This window comes from Scomber scombrus, chromosome 9 (assembly GCF_963691925.1).
Source record: "Scomber scombrus chromosome 9, fScoSco1.1, whole genome shotgun sequence".
Classification (NCBI taxonomy): domain Eukaryota; kingdom Metazoa; phylum Chordata; class Actinopteri; order Scombriformes; family Scombridae; genus Scomber; species Scomber scombrus.
Genome location: NC_084978.1, coordinates 22,778,808 through 22,791,078, shown reverse-complemented (window position 1 = coordinate 22,791,078; position 12,271 = coordinate 22,778,808). Strand labels below are relative to the sequence as shown.

Sequence of the window (12,271 nt, the reverse complement as noted above, 5' to 3'; positions counted from 1 at the left end):
ACTAAGTGCAAGAACTCTGCCATAGACTGTATATGAAGATAAATGTAATGAACTCAGCGCATTGCAGCTGGTTTAGAAGCCCAGAGTTGCAGCTTATGATCTTTTCTGTTTCGAACCAGGACCTTCCAAATAAAGAGTGTGGAGTGTTGCCTTTTACACTCCGGAAACACACTCTTCTACAAAATTAACATTAGGTTACTGGGATCACCTGTACAAATTGTGCTAACTAACTAAGGGCATGTATCTTTATCAAGTAACATTATACTTTGTGAAATATTGTGGCAATAGTCTGAGTCAGTGCGAGTCCTGGAGCCGGTGAGAGAACTGTCAATCACAACTGTTAATCATCACCCACACAACAAGACATCAAAGCTACTATAAGTAGCTTCAAATTGACACCAAAATGACTTATTGAGATCTAGCAGCTGTTGGTGGCTTTGTACTTTAAGGTACTTCATCACTGCTGTCAACCTTAAGCTCTGCTACTGTAGTCACTGCTTGCTCTTTACACTTGCAATAAACGATTACAATACTCAATCCTATATATTACTGTTTAAATTGCTTCTAATTACTGCTGAGTCCTCTCAGTGTGTTTGAGCTCTTTGAAAGGGAAGAGCGTGACAGATGAAGAACTATCAGGAGATTGGAGGAAAAGAGAGTGAGTGTGAGAGAGATGAAAAGTAAACTGGATAGCACCACCAGAGGCTGACAAACTCCTTAGCTTTGACTCCTGCTGGCCTCCAGAGATGGCAGTAAACAGCTGTCTAATCCTTCTCCTTCAATCGCCCTTTTTTTCTCTCTTCCTCTCCTTTCATTTTCCTTCCCTCTCTCCATCCACCCCATTTCTTCTCTGTGCTCCCTGCTGGTCTCTTCATGCGCTGGGGGCTGACAGAGGTTTGTTTTGGACCAAGACCACAATGGCCTACACCTTGGCACTGACACTGATGCATTCAAGTATGCACGCACACACTCACACATACACACATATCAGACCATGGTCACTTTTGGGGACATAACATAGACTTACATTAAATTCATGAAGACTTAACTTAACCCTAACATTCACATCTACTTGCCTAACCCCTAACATTTACCACTGACCCAAAAAAATCAGTTTTTCTCAATTGGTAACACGGCTTTTGTCCTCAATTGGACAATCTGGCGCCAATTAACTGGTGCTAAGTCTGAAAATTGTCCCCAAATGTGTAGCCTGTGACAGGCCACGGACACACATGGACACACAATTTGCTGTGTGACTGGTGTGACGGGAAAGAAAGTGTGCATGTGTGTGGGACAGATATGTTTGTCAGTGTGTGTGTGTGTGTGTGTGTGGAGGGGTACGTGTTGGTTCTCCTGCAGCAGCCCTCCTCCTTCGTTGAGCAGAGCGACTGGCAAACACAGACCTATTCGTCTCTTTTTGTTTCCTTTTGAACTGCTTTCCTTTGAGCCTCCTTTCCGCTCCTCATACATTATTGCATGGCAGCCAACCTCGGTGTCCCTGTAAAACATTAACTAAGCGGTCTTATTACAGTAAGGGAAATATTCCAAGTAGCACTGTAATTTCATAGCCTTGTTAAGGCAATGATTAATCAATTATTCACTCTGCCTCTTTTATTGCATTATGAAGAAAAGGAATGGTAATGGGATCTTCAAAGGCACCAGCTCAACAGCACTGAAGTACTGTGTACATGAATGCAACACAACTTATGCATATCATTTGAGCTGAAATGATTAAATGCTTAGCCAATCAGTCAGTTAACAGATATTTAATATATTCCATTTTGACGAATGATTGTTTGAGGCATTTATTACATAAATCCATCATATTACCAGTTATACTTTCAAAAAGTCAAAATACCTGCCTGCTTTTATGTTTTCTGTGTACTTAATACTTTTAAATCTTACTGCTTCAATCACATTTAAAGACATCACTGTGGAATTCAGTAACATTTTTAAATGAGAAGTTTAACAGATTATGAGGAAAGATTTTCATTATATAGTACAGTTTGGAGTCAACAGCGTTTTCTAAAAATTCTAAATCAATCTGCTTTAGACTGTTGCCGGGCTGTTTGCTTATATTTGACAGCGCTTGTCAATCAAATCTGAACAAATGTCTTCCTGATGATGAAGACATTTTCACAAACGTTCACCTTTAGTATTGTTTATTTAGTCTAGTTTTATGGAGAAAAAATTATTACTATTAGGTTTTCAGGGGTTTTAAGGAATCTTGCTATTTTCCCAACTCGGAATATTTGCTCTCACAATCCAGCCGTACAGTAGCGTAAGTGTGAGAGTATGTTGTTGATGTATATATAGCCATTATGAACACCTCATGCTTCTATGCTATGTGTTTGGTGGTCATTTATGGTCGACGACGGCCAATTTCTTTGTGTCAGATCCAAATCCTTATCCTTGCTACATGATCTCCACCCACAGCTCAGAGATTCTGCAGTAGCACTAAACTCTCATTAGAATTCCCCTGGCTGGCCTCCTCTATTCGATATGGTAATTAGCAATGACTAATGACTTTAGCAAGTGTAAAAAATGAGGCAGTAATGGCCATATTACAATGGATTAGGAATTACAGAGGTTTAAATGAGAAAGAAAATGGTCGCTAATTATGGTGTGATTCCAAGACAAATCAGGGATGGAAAAGGAGTTTTCTGCTACACTGCTTTATTTTATTTTTGTGTCTTAAAAATTAGCGACACAGCTGTATGTTCTTAATGATATGCACCGTCACTCCTGATATGTCTGGACAGGCAAGACTTGATTAGTATCAAGTCAATAAAAAACGACTAAACGAGAGTGACAGAGGTTAGCAAAGTTGAGCCAGCGAGAAAATTGAAAGCACGGAAGAAGGCAAACATACAGATACAACAGAACGACAGACGCTCAGTATAATAATAGAGTCTGAGTGTTGGTGAGCATGTGTTGACTAATAAGCCACTGCTGCGAAGAAATGTAAGGAACATCCTTAGCAACCACCGCTCAGTAGATGTGGAAACGATGACAGAGCTGTGAAGAAAAAAGCAAAAAAAAAAAAACACAACAGCAGAGCCTTATTTATATAAAAATCAAATGAAAGAGCTAGATGTTAAAGAGCGGCAATGTGACGCGAAGACCTTCTCTGTAGGTTCAAACAAACACAATTATATTTATCTTGTATTGCTGCTCACATCTTTTATTTCCACAAATGTAATGACAACCATGTCAAGGGCTCCTTCGTGTGTAATCTCGGGGAGGATATACCATACACAGTCGTCTCTACATTGTATGTATATGTCAGTTTTTCTCCCTCTGAGGATTTCAGGGTCTAAACACAGGCTGTAATAATTGAGGCAAACCATTTAAACTACCGACTGTGATATTATTGTGGCACAGTGCAGACAGAGGATGAGGGGCAGCTGATTCATCATATTTGGATGAAAATTAAAACTGCCCATCATCTGCTGGGCGGAGTTGGGTTGTCAGAGAGATTCACCTGATATGTCACTCGCTCTTTCTCCGCTGGCTTCCATTATGTTTGGTATCGGTTGTGTTTAGTTTCATCTATCTATTAGTTACGTATACTAAATTTGCTTCTATTTACAACTTATGTGTGGTCTCCCCTCCTTTGTCCAGCCTTGAGCTGGGTTGCTTACTCATATTCTTTCCATACATCTCAGCTGTATTCTACTGTTTTAACGGCCCTTTCAATTTGCAGACTTATTTCACGGCACTTTTGCTTATTAGCATTTCCTCAACTATGCCTCAGCTGCTTGTAAATGTTATGAGTTGATTAAAGATTTAAGCTGTTTATTCCCTATTGCCACCTCAGCAAAACCCCGCCCACCAAAACAGCCTGTTATAAACACGCATAACAAAGAGGGCATGTCAGAATAATTAACCATAATAAAGTATTTATAAGTGTGATTACCTTTTTATGTAACTCTGCTTCCATAATAGGTCACTGTTGTTCCTCAAGCCGCATGGAAAAGGGCAGTTTTGATTGTCTACTGTGGCTCTAAAATTGAACTAAGCTCAGAGCAGACAGGCCAAATTGGTAGGATGTGTGACACATGATGCTTTTAGTGCAAACTGGGCCACAGAAAACAACACTCACTTCTGAAAAATGCACTTATCTGACGTTTACAGTGTGTTTGTAGCTTTCCACCACATCATTCTGTCTGTCTCAATATTGTTGAATTAGGCTCTGGGGGATGAGATTGTATTATAACCAATATCGCTGCAAAGTGGTGGTTTTAGTTTCTACATCGTACGTGTGTAGCCCTCTAACAGACTTCGCTATTGGCTTGTGGTTAGAGGGCAACATATGGAACTGGAGTTGCATCCAGGGAACTACTAACTCTTGTTTGATGGTGTCATGACTGTTAGATTGTATATTTACAGAGTGCTTTCATCTTCAAGGCTGAACTAAAATGTGAGCTTTAAGCAGCAAGCAGATATAATTATTTGCTAAAACACCCCCCCTCCCAATCTCTCTAACCCTCTAAAGGTCAATATTACCATGCCATTGAGTTGAAAACAGAATATTATGATAATGTTGTACCCAGCCTGCACCAAGAACTAATAATTACACTCATTTGAGTACCCTATGGAAAATCTGATAAAAGCATAATGATTCCAAATGCTACGTAATTGTTTAATGCATGTTGGTTTCATTAAGAAGCGGCTTAGTTAAGTGGCTGTTTTGCAACATATGGTGCGTTTTGAGTGGTGGTGCATGAACATGCAACAATTTAGCTCCCAGGCATTTCAAACGTTGGCACAGGAGGAATCAATGTGATAGAGATAGGACTGTATTAATCCAATCTGTGACTATACACGTGTGCAGTGTTCCTCAACTTGTTGTCGGAATGATATCATGAAATGCTGTCTTAGCCTCGCCTCACATAACCTAAGATAAGTCAGTGCCGGCGAGCTGTGAGAGCGCTCGCTACGCGCCCACACACATACGCACAGCTATTAGTCACTCCGGCAGGGCATCAGGCATCCGAGCACAGATACATCACAACTGTTAGCTTAAAATCAATACCATCAACAGACACGTAAATTGACTTATGGGGCATTAAATATGGATGTATATAATAACAAAAAAGAGCGGATGTACGTGTGCACTCGAGCACAGTTTCAATGAGCAGAGACACTTGATGTGAAACCGCACTGCTCTGAAAGAAAAATCTGTGTCTCTTTACGGTTGCCATGGCAGCACACTCTGCACTCCAAACAGTATAGCCGAGCTGAGAGAGACTTTAGTCATCTCACTCCTCCTCCTCCTCTCCCTCTCTCTTTCTTTCTGCGTGCCTATAAGGGCAACCGCCCCTATAGTAAGACAGAATTGCCATTACTGAGAGAAAACTCTCATTATGTCTCTTTTTAACTTCCAGGATAGCAGATACAGGGTTGACTGATACGTCTCTAAGCATCACAGCGCACATCTTTCCAGTCAAACTACTGTCAATGTTTACTTTTGTCCAGGTAGATTTCCCATGTGGCCTCAGACTTGGTGTATAATTCATGATAGCAGGAAAGACATTCATATGCTGTCACAGCTTGATTACAGCAAAGTCCTTCCTGCAGCTGGAAACATATGTGTGCCTCTGCGCGACTGTGTTTTAAATGTAGATTTGACAGCGTATACGCCTCTAAGGGGATGGTGTCTTTGTCTGTGTACAAAGTGTGATACCCCAGTGAGATCCTGTGGGGGTGTATGTGCGTGTGTGTGTGTGTGTGTGTGTGTGTGTGTGTGTGTGCGTGTGTGTGTGTGTGTGTGTGTGTGTGTATGTGTTTGTGCCTCACTGGTTTCTGTTGGTGGGTTTGCGTGCATGTATGATCAAAAGTTGCCTTTATGCGATTTCCAGATAAATAAAACATAAGCGATGCTGTGAACTAAACTGAACCGTCTCTTTATGAATAAATCATTCCTTCCAACCAAGTCTTCCCCTACAGCTTTGACAGCAACTCACCAACACCACAATTATGTAACTCAGTGAAATATAACACAATCTCATTTCTTGTTGTTAATGATAACAATAATAATAATAATAAAGCAATATGATACCTGATTGATCTCTGTTCAAGATCAATAAGTCCCTTGATCACAAAAATTCCCTCAGCTCCTTCCTGAAGGCTGGATTAGTACCTGAACAGTCGCTTGCGTCTGATCATACAACACACCAGACCACATTACATTTATGATCTTATGAAATCTGTAATGCATTGTTTGATTGTATGGAAGGAAGCATTTTCCAGAGATGAAATGTTAATTACAGCATGCTAAATTGGGGTAAAAGCAACAGAGACATCCGCTATGCATCTTGAAATAAATACAAACACACATAGAACAACAACAACACATCTGCAAAATAAATAAAAAATAGTACCAGCAATAACACTGTCAAATCTTTAGCACTATACGACACGCATACATTTACATATTTTAGTCCATTAACTACATATCATCTAACAAGTCAACATCAAACCAAAAACATCAAGTTGAGACACTCTCTCCCACAGCACACGTTTGTCTTTATTTATTTTATCGAAGTGATAACTTTTGACTTGAAATGGGTGAATGGGTAGAAAGAAAAACCTTATTGTCAATATAGTTAAGAATTCTCTGAATGTCTGATGTCTCTTGTTTGTGGTTGTAAAGTTTCATGAGACTGTGATTATCCTATAGGTCACAAAAGGTTATTTTATACAGTGAGGTCAAGTTTCAAAAAATGATATCATTACAATGACATGGTTACTATGGGAACTAACATCATCAAAAATGAATACAATTGAGCTCATTGAACCCAATCTCAGCTTTCCAGTCATACCAAATTTATGCAATTCCAGGACTGTTTAGAGACCCCAGTATGCAGAAATATTCACCATACACCATTTTTAGAATAGGCAAAAATAACACATTTATACTGCACGCAAAAAACGGCATAGATTTTACTCAGAACTGCAAGAAATTAGCATAAAGAGAGCAAGCCTGTAAAGTGAAGACTTGAGGGTACCCATAGAAGCCAATTTCCTTCAGATATCTTGAGGTGAAAGGTCAAGGGACCCCCTTTGGAAATGTACATGCAAGTTTTTCCCTCGCCTCACTTTGAAGCATTATTTAGCCCCCTTGCCAACAAGCTAGATGGTTTGGCATGGCAAGGTATCAATGGATGCCTTAGGTCATCTAGTTTCATATTAAACCAGTATCTTAGCTTTAAAGCTGAGCCTGCTGCAGTCTCTGAAAGAGGATTGGAAATGGCCTCACGGGTCTCAGAGAAACTTCCCCAAATCCAAAAAAGTGAAGGACAGAGCTGTAAATGTTTCCCCATACTCTGATAGTGTCTGGGCTTTTACACAGTGGGGATATTCTACAGAGTCAGTAAAGTCTTGATAAAACTTGATCTAAAGAATTCTTGAAGCAAAAATCTGTATATGGAGCCTGCCATGTGTTTGCCCTCTCCTGTTTAGAATTTCGAAGAGGAAAACTAGCATCACTGTGCAAAAAAAAAAGCAGTTTGAGAAATACAGACCCTCCTCAGGTTAACATAATACACCAGATACACAACCTACTACTGAATGATACTGACCGCCAGGCTGAGAAATTGCTGTTGTGGCAGGTGTGGAGGGAGTGACAGAGCTGATTTATTTCAGTCTACAATCATGTAACGGGAGCAACACAGGTGCCGAGGAGAGAAGACAACTCGAAAGGGGCCTTGCAGTTCAAACACACACACACACACACACACACACACACACACACACACACACACACACACACACACACACACACACACACACACACACACACACACACACACACAGACAGACATCAGACACAGACATAAAGACCTTAAAACACATCGACTTGCAAGAACATCATGGACCCACGCCCTTTTCATTCACCCACCCCTTTCCTTCCTGCCAAGAGCTCCCACCCTGCAAGTTTCATAAGGAAATTGAGAGCCATGTCAAAGTATACAAGGGCAGGGATACTAGCTCCTGCTGAATGTTTCTGCTTTTCCTTTACTAAATTCATTTTCTACTCTCAGTTAAAACAGTAGGAGGCTGTTTTCTGATTTTCTTCCCTTTGCCATCATTTGTTGGTGTTATATTAAAGTCAATTCCTGCCTCGCAATGACCTGCTGAAAAGCATCCATTGAGATTACACCATCCTTTGTCCTGCAGCTACTTCACAGTAAAAGCTTTTCATCTGTGCTTCCAGCTGCAATGCATGGATTCTCTTAGATTTCGGAGGATAACAAAGAAAATACAAATCCGTGTGAATCAAAAAGGGACAAATACTCTGCCTTTTCCTTTAAATGTTGCAAATGCTCATGAGATCCAAGCTGGACTCTGAGAGAAGATCTGGTTCATTTGAACAGGCCTGAAATCCAATTTGGTAAGAACAGGTGATGGGAGAGGAAGTAAATGGGTGGACAGACAGATGGACGGATGGATGGGTAGGTGGGTGTGCGTGTGTGTGTGTGTGTGTGTGTGTGTGTGTGTGTGTGTGTGTGTGTGTGTGTGTGTGTGTGTGTTGGGGGGTTGGAGGGGATCACTCTCAGTCCACCTGGTTGCAGAGATAAACACAGGGAGGGCCCAACAGCACGGAGTGGGGCTTATGAGATGGCCTGACTGACAGTGCTGACATTTAGAAAGAGCACAGTAAACAAGGTCTCACAGAGAATAAATAGCAAGGGGAGCAGAGTGTCTAATACACACACACACACACACACACACACACACACACACACACACACGCGCGCGCGCATACGTACTGTACACATTAATGCATCACATCAATGTATGAATGCATGCTTACAAGTAAACACATTCATGGCATGTGCACACACAGAGCTCCTGTAAGTCTTGACACCTTCAGATCAGTCTAATCAGATATTGTTCGGTTACAGACAAAGAAAATTGCAAAAGTGCTAGCTTTTAATAGTGCAGCCTATACACACACACACACACACACACACACACACACACACACACACACACGCAGATACAGGCAGACGGGGGAAATTAATCACGGCTACTGATTATTCCAGGACAGAGTGGATCGCCACTGTTGTTCCTTGGCCTTTTGTCTCTGATTAAATGAAGAACAATAAAGAGTTGAAGAGCTGAATGCACCTCCAGAACATTGTGTTCTCAACTACTGCTGATAAACAAACGGGCGACGAACGGGTTGCATACTCTTACTCAACGTTTTCTCAAATACAGTGCATTATTTGAGTATTATATTTGAGTATTAATATTACATGATGGTATCTGATAATAATATATCAACTTGCAAAATGAATAATGTGACTTTTGATACTTTAAGTACATTTGTTGCTAATACTGCTGTATATTTGAATGTATAAAAGTTTACCTGTAACGTGGTATCCTTACAGTCTGGTATTGCTACTATTGCAAAGATGAATGATCTGAATACTTATTTACTTGCTTTAAACTATATAATGTATTGCTGATTTTTTACAGAATCAAGTGTTACAGTAACTATAGTATTAGTGTGCATTCACAATGTTTTACACTAAACAGGCAGATTACAAACCGAAGATATAATAAAAGGAAATGGACTCAGACTCACAAGATGCACTTGGGATGTTAATTCTATAATGTTTAACTTCTGGCGCTTGATACTGTATTCATATTATGGAAGTTGTCTTGATATGATAAAATAGTTCCTTTAAAATTCATCTTTGCAACCAATGTCTAAAAACAGTCTAATTAGAAATGGGTTCAAAGGATGTGCATAAATATGAGTAAATGAGCCTTGGCCAAAAAGAAAATTCCAAATGAAATGAGCACACGCTCATGGTTAAAATGTTCTCCAAAAAAATATTTTCAAGATATTTTCAAATCTTAATAGCAACAGTACACAGTGTTCATGTAAAACCCAGACAACTGCATATGTGAGGTTTCAAGTAATATTACTTTCATCTGACGAAACACAAGCAGTACCATTAGATGTCCTTTTAAATCCAGCAGAGGAAGTCAGAACGCTTTATGAGATACATCAGAATGCACCTCCGTGTGTGAATATGTGCTGTGCTAACTAGAGCAACTAGGTCACCCAAATTTTCAAGGGGAAGATGTTTCCTTCAGGGCAGAATTCAGTGGGGTGAAACATTCACTGTGTTGGTTTTCAAGACACCAAGCAAATGCCACCATGCTGATCGCTACAATGCAGACTGCTGCGCCCACAACCAGAAACTCCTGTTGTTTTTTTAAATGCTGACATACTGACTCACACACCGAGTGAGACTGTACAGCAAAGGACAGTAAGTCACCTTGGAAGGACATGTTAAGGAAAGTATATTTGACTCAAGTCCTCGAGGATAGTATATGCTGCCACCAATTAAGTAAAGCCTGGTATTTATTTCATATCCTGTTCTACCTGAAACTTATTTGAATAAAAACATACAAAACTACCATTACTATATACTAAAATACTGTGAGTGAAGAGTATTCCTGCTGCTACTATATTACTTCTCCCTTTATCACTAAGGAAATGGAACTTCAGGCACAATTACTGCAGGTCAAGAGCAGGAAAGATATGTTTTGTCCTCTTAAACAGTGAAAGGTCTTACTTCAGCAGAGATTGCTTCCCCCCAGCAAAGCAAATACAAATACTGCACAAACACACAGGAAACTGTGTGTGGTCAAGCGTACATACAGAAACATACGCACAAATGCACAAAAGTGTCTGTGAGTGCATATAAAGAGAAACCACGGGGGGCAGGCAATTTGCGTAAGCACGGTGATATTCTTTCTCTCTCTCTCTCTCTCTTTCTTTCTCTCTCTGAAAGGCATTCGAGGAAATCAATAGTTATTGCAGATGCATTCTCTGCCTGTAAGAAAAGAACGCTTGGACAATACGCTTCATCCTGCACGAAGCCCAGCAGAGTCTCCAGGCAGAAAACGGTAAATGTCAAGTAATAGCCCACAGGAGTAGGGATGCATTACCTACATCATGTACTGCTGAGCACCTACATGCAGCATGAAGTCCTGTAGGTGCACAGATTTTCTCCCTTCGGATGTTTGTGTAAGATAAGAGCAAAGTGAAAATACATTGTGTAAATGTCACAAGATGGAAGCAGTGTTAAGATAAAAATGGAGTGTTGCACATTGCTGTAATTTCTTTAACCTTCTGCCATCAGTGAGGGTTGAGTGAGCAGCGTTGCTATTCCTCAGCAACGCCCTTCTAAACAAATAATTATATCCATTTCTGTAGGCCTTACAAAAAAAAACAGCTGCCTCCTTGTTGCTCACTGATAAGTTAGATGATGCAGCAGTCAGGTCACCTAAATATACCCAAACAATACGTCTCCTCACTCACCTCTGGTGGTATCTAGCAAGGCACAGATAAAAGCAGGTAATTGTGGTTTCATTTGCTAGGGTTTTGAGATATCCATCTCAGGCATTCTGTCCAATAAAATGGAGGTAAATTAAATTTCAGTGGAGGTGCTCACAGCATACATTTAAAAATCAACAGTCACATCACATATTGTCTTATATACTAGGACATAGATGTTTTCATCTGAACTACTTTCGTTCTTTGTATTTCTTTAGAAAAGTTACAAACATTATGAAAAAAACACTTTACAGTGTTCCTGTGTGACATTTCTGTCAACATGCCTATAATTGTTTTTTAAAATGTTGTTTTGGTATCCTGTGAGCGCCACAAAGAAAATTACATTTTCTTCGCTGTAGAGGGGTTGAGGAAGAAATCAATTTTTAAATCTAAAAACATGGTAAATAAATGCCAAAAATATACATCTTGGTGGCCAAGAATATGTATCTTTTTTCTTGTATTTTGAGTGACCTGCTCTTACAAGGATTGTTTGATTTAAATTGAGAAAATAGTGCTGTCTTGCCAGGTTTTAGATGAGAAAAATAATACCACTCTTATATGCGTTGATCAAATATGATGTGACAGCTGGCTTGTTTTATATGTACAATAACAGAAAAAACACAACTCATTAATTGCCATATTTAAGCTTTGGTTTTTGTAATGATTTAACACACGAGGTAAAATGTGGTCATTACTGAGCTTTAGAGGTGACGGTCCGTCTATTTCCTCACTTTGTACAGAGCCAGGCTAGCTGCTTTCCTGCAAAGCCAAGCTAAGCTAAGCTAACCTAACCATCTCCTGACTGTAAATTTTGTCTAGAATTAAGTATATTTCCCTTGTTTTTATTATTATATGGTTGAGTGCATATTAGTATTTATGAGGCGATGATGACGCAACTTCTCTGTT

The 12,271-nt window shown here is 39.8% G+C and overlaps 1 protein-coding gene across 4 annotated transcripts in view; it reads right to left on the bottom strand.

The window, feature by feature from the left end:
* The window catches only part of gria1a (glutamate receptor, ionotropic, AMPA 1a), a 61,814-nt gene that overhangs the window by 14,547 nt on the left and 34,996 nt on the right, over positions 1-12,271 (bottom strand). The gene's annotated exons all lie outside the window — the stretch shown is intronic.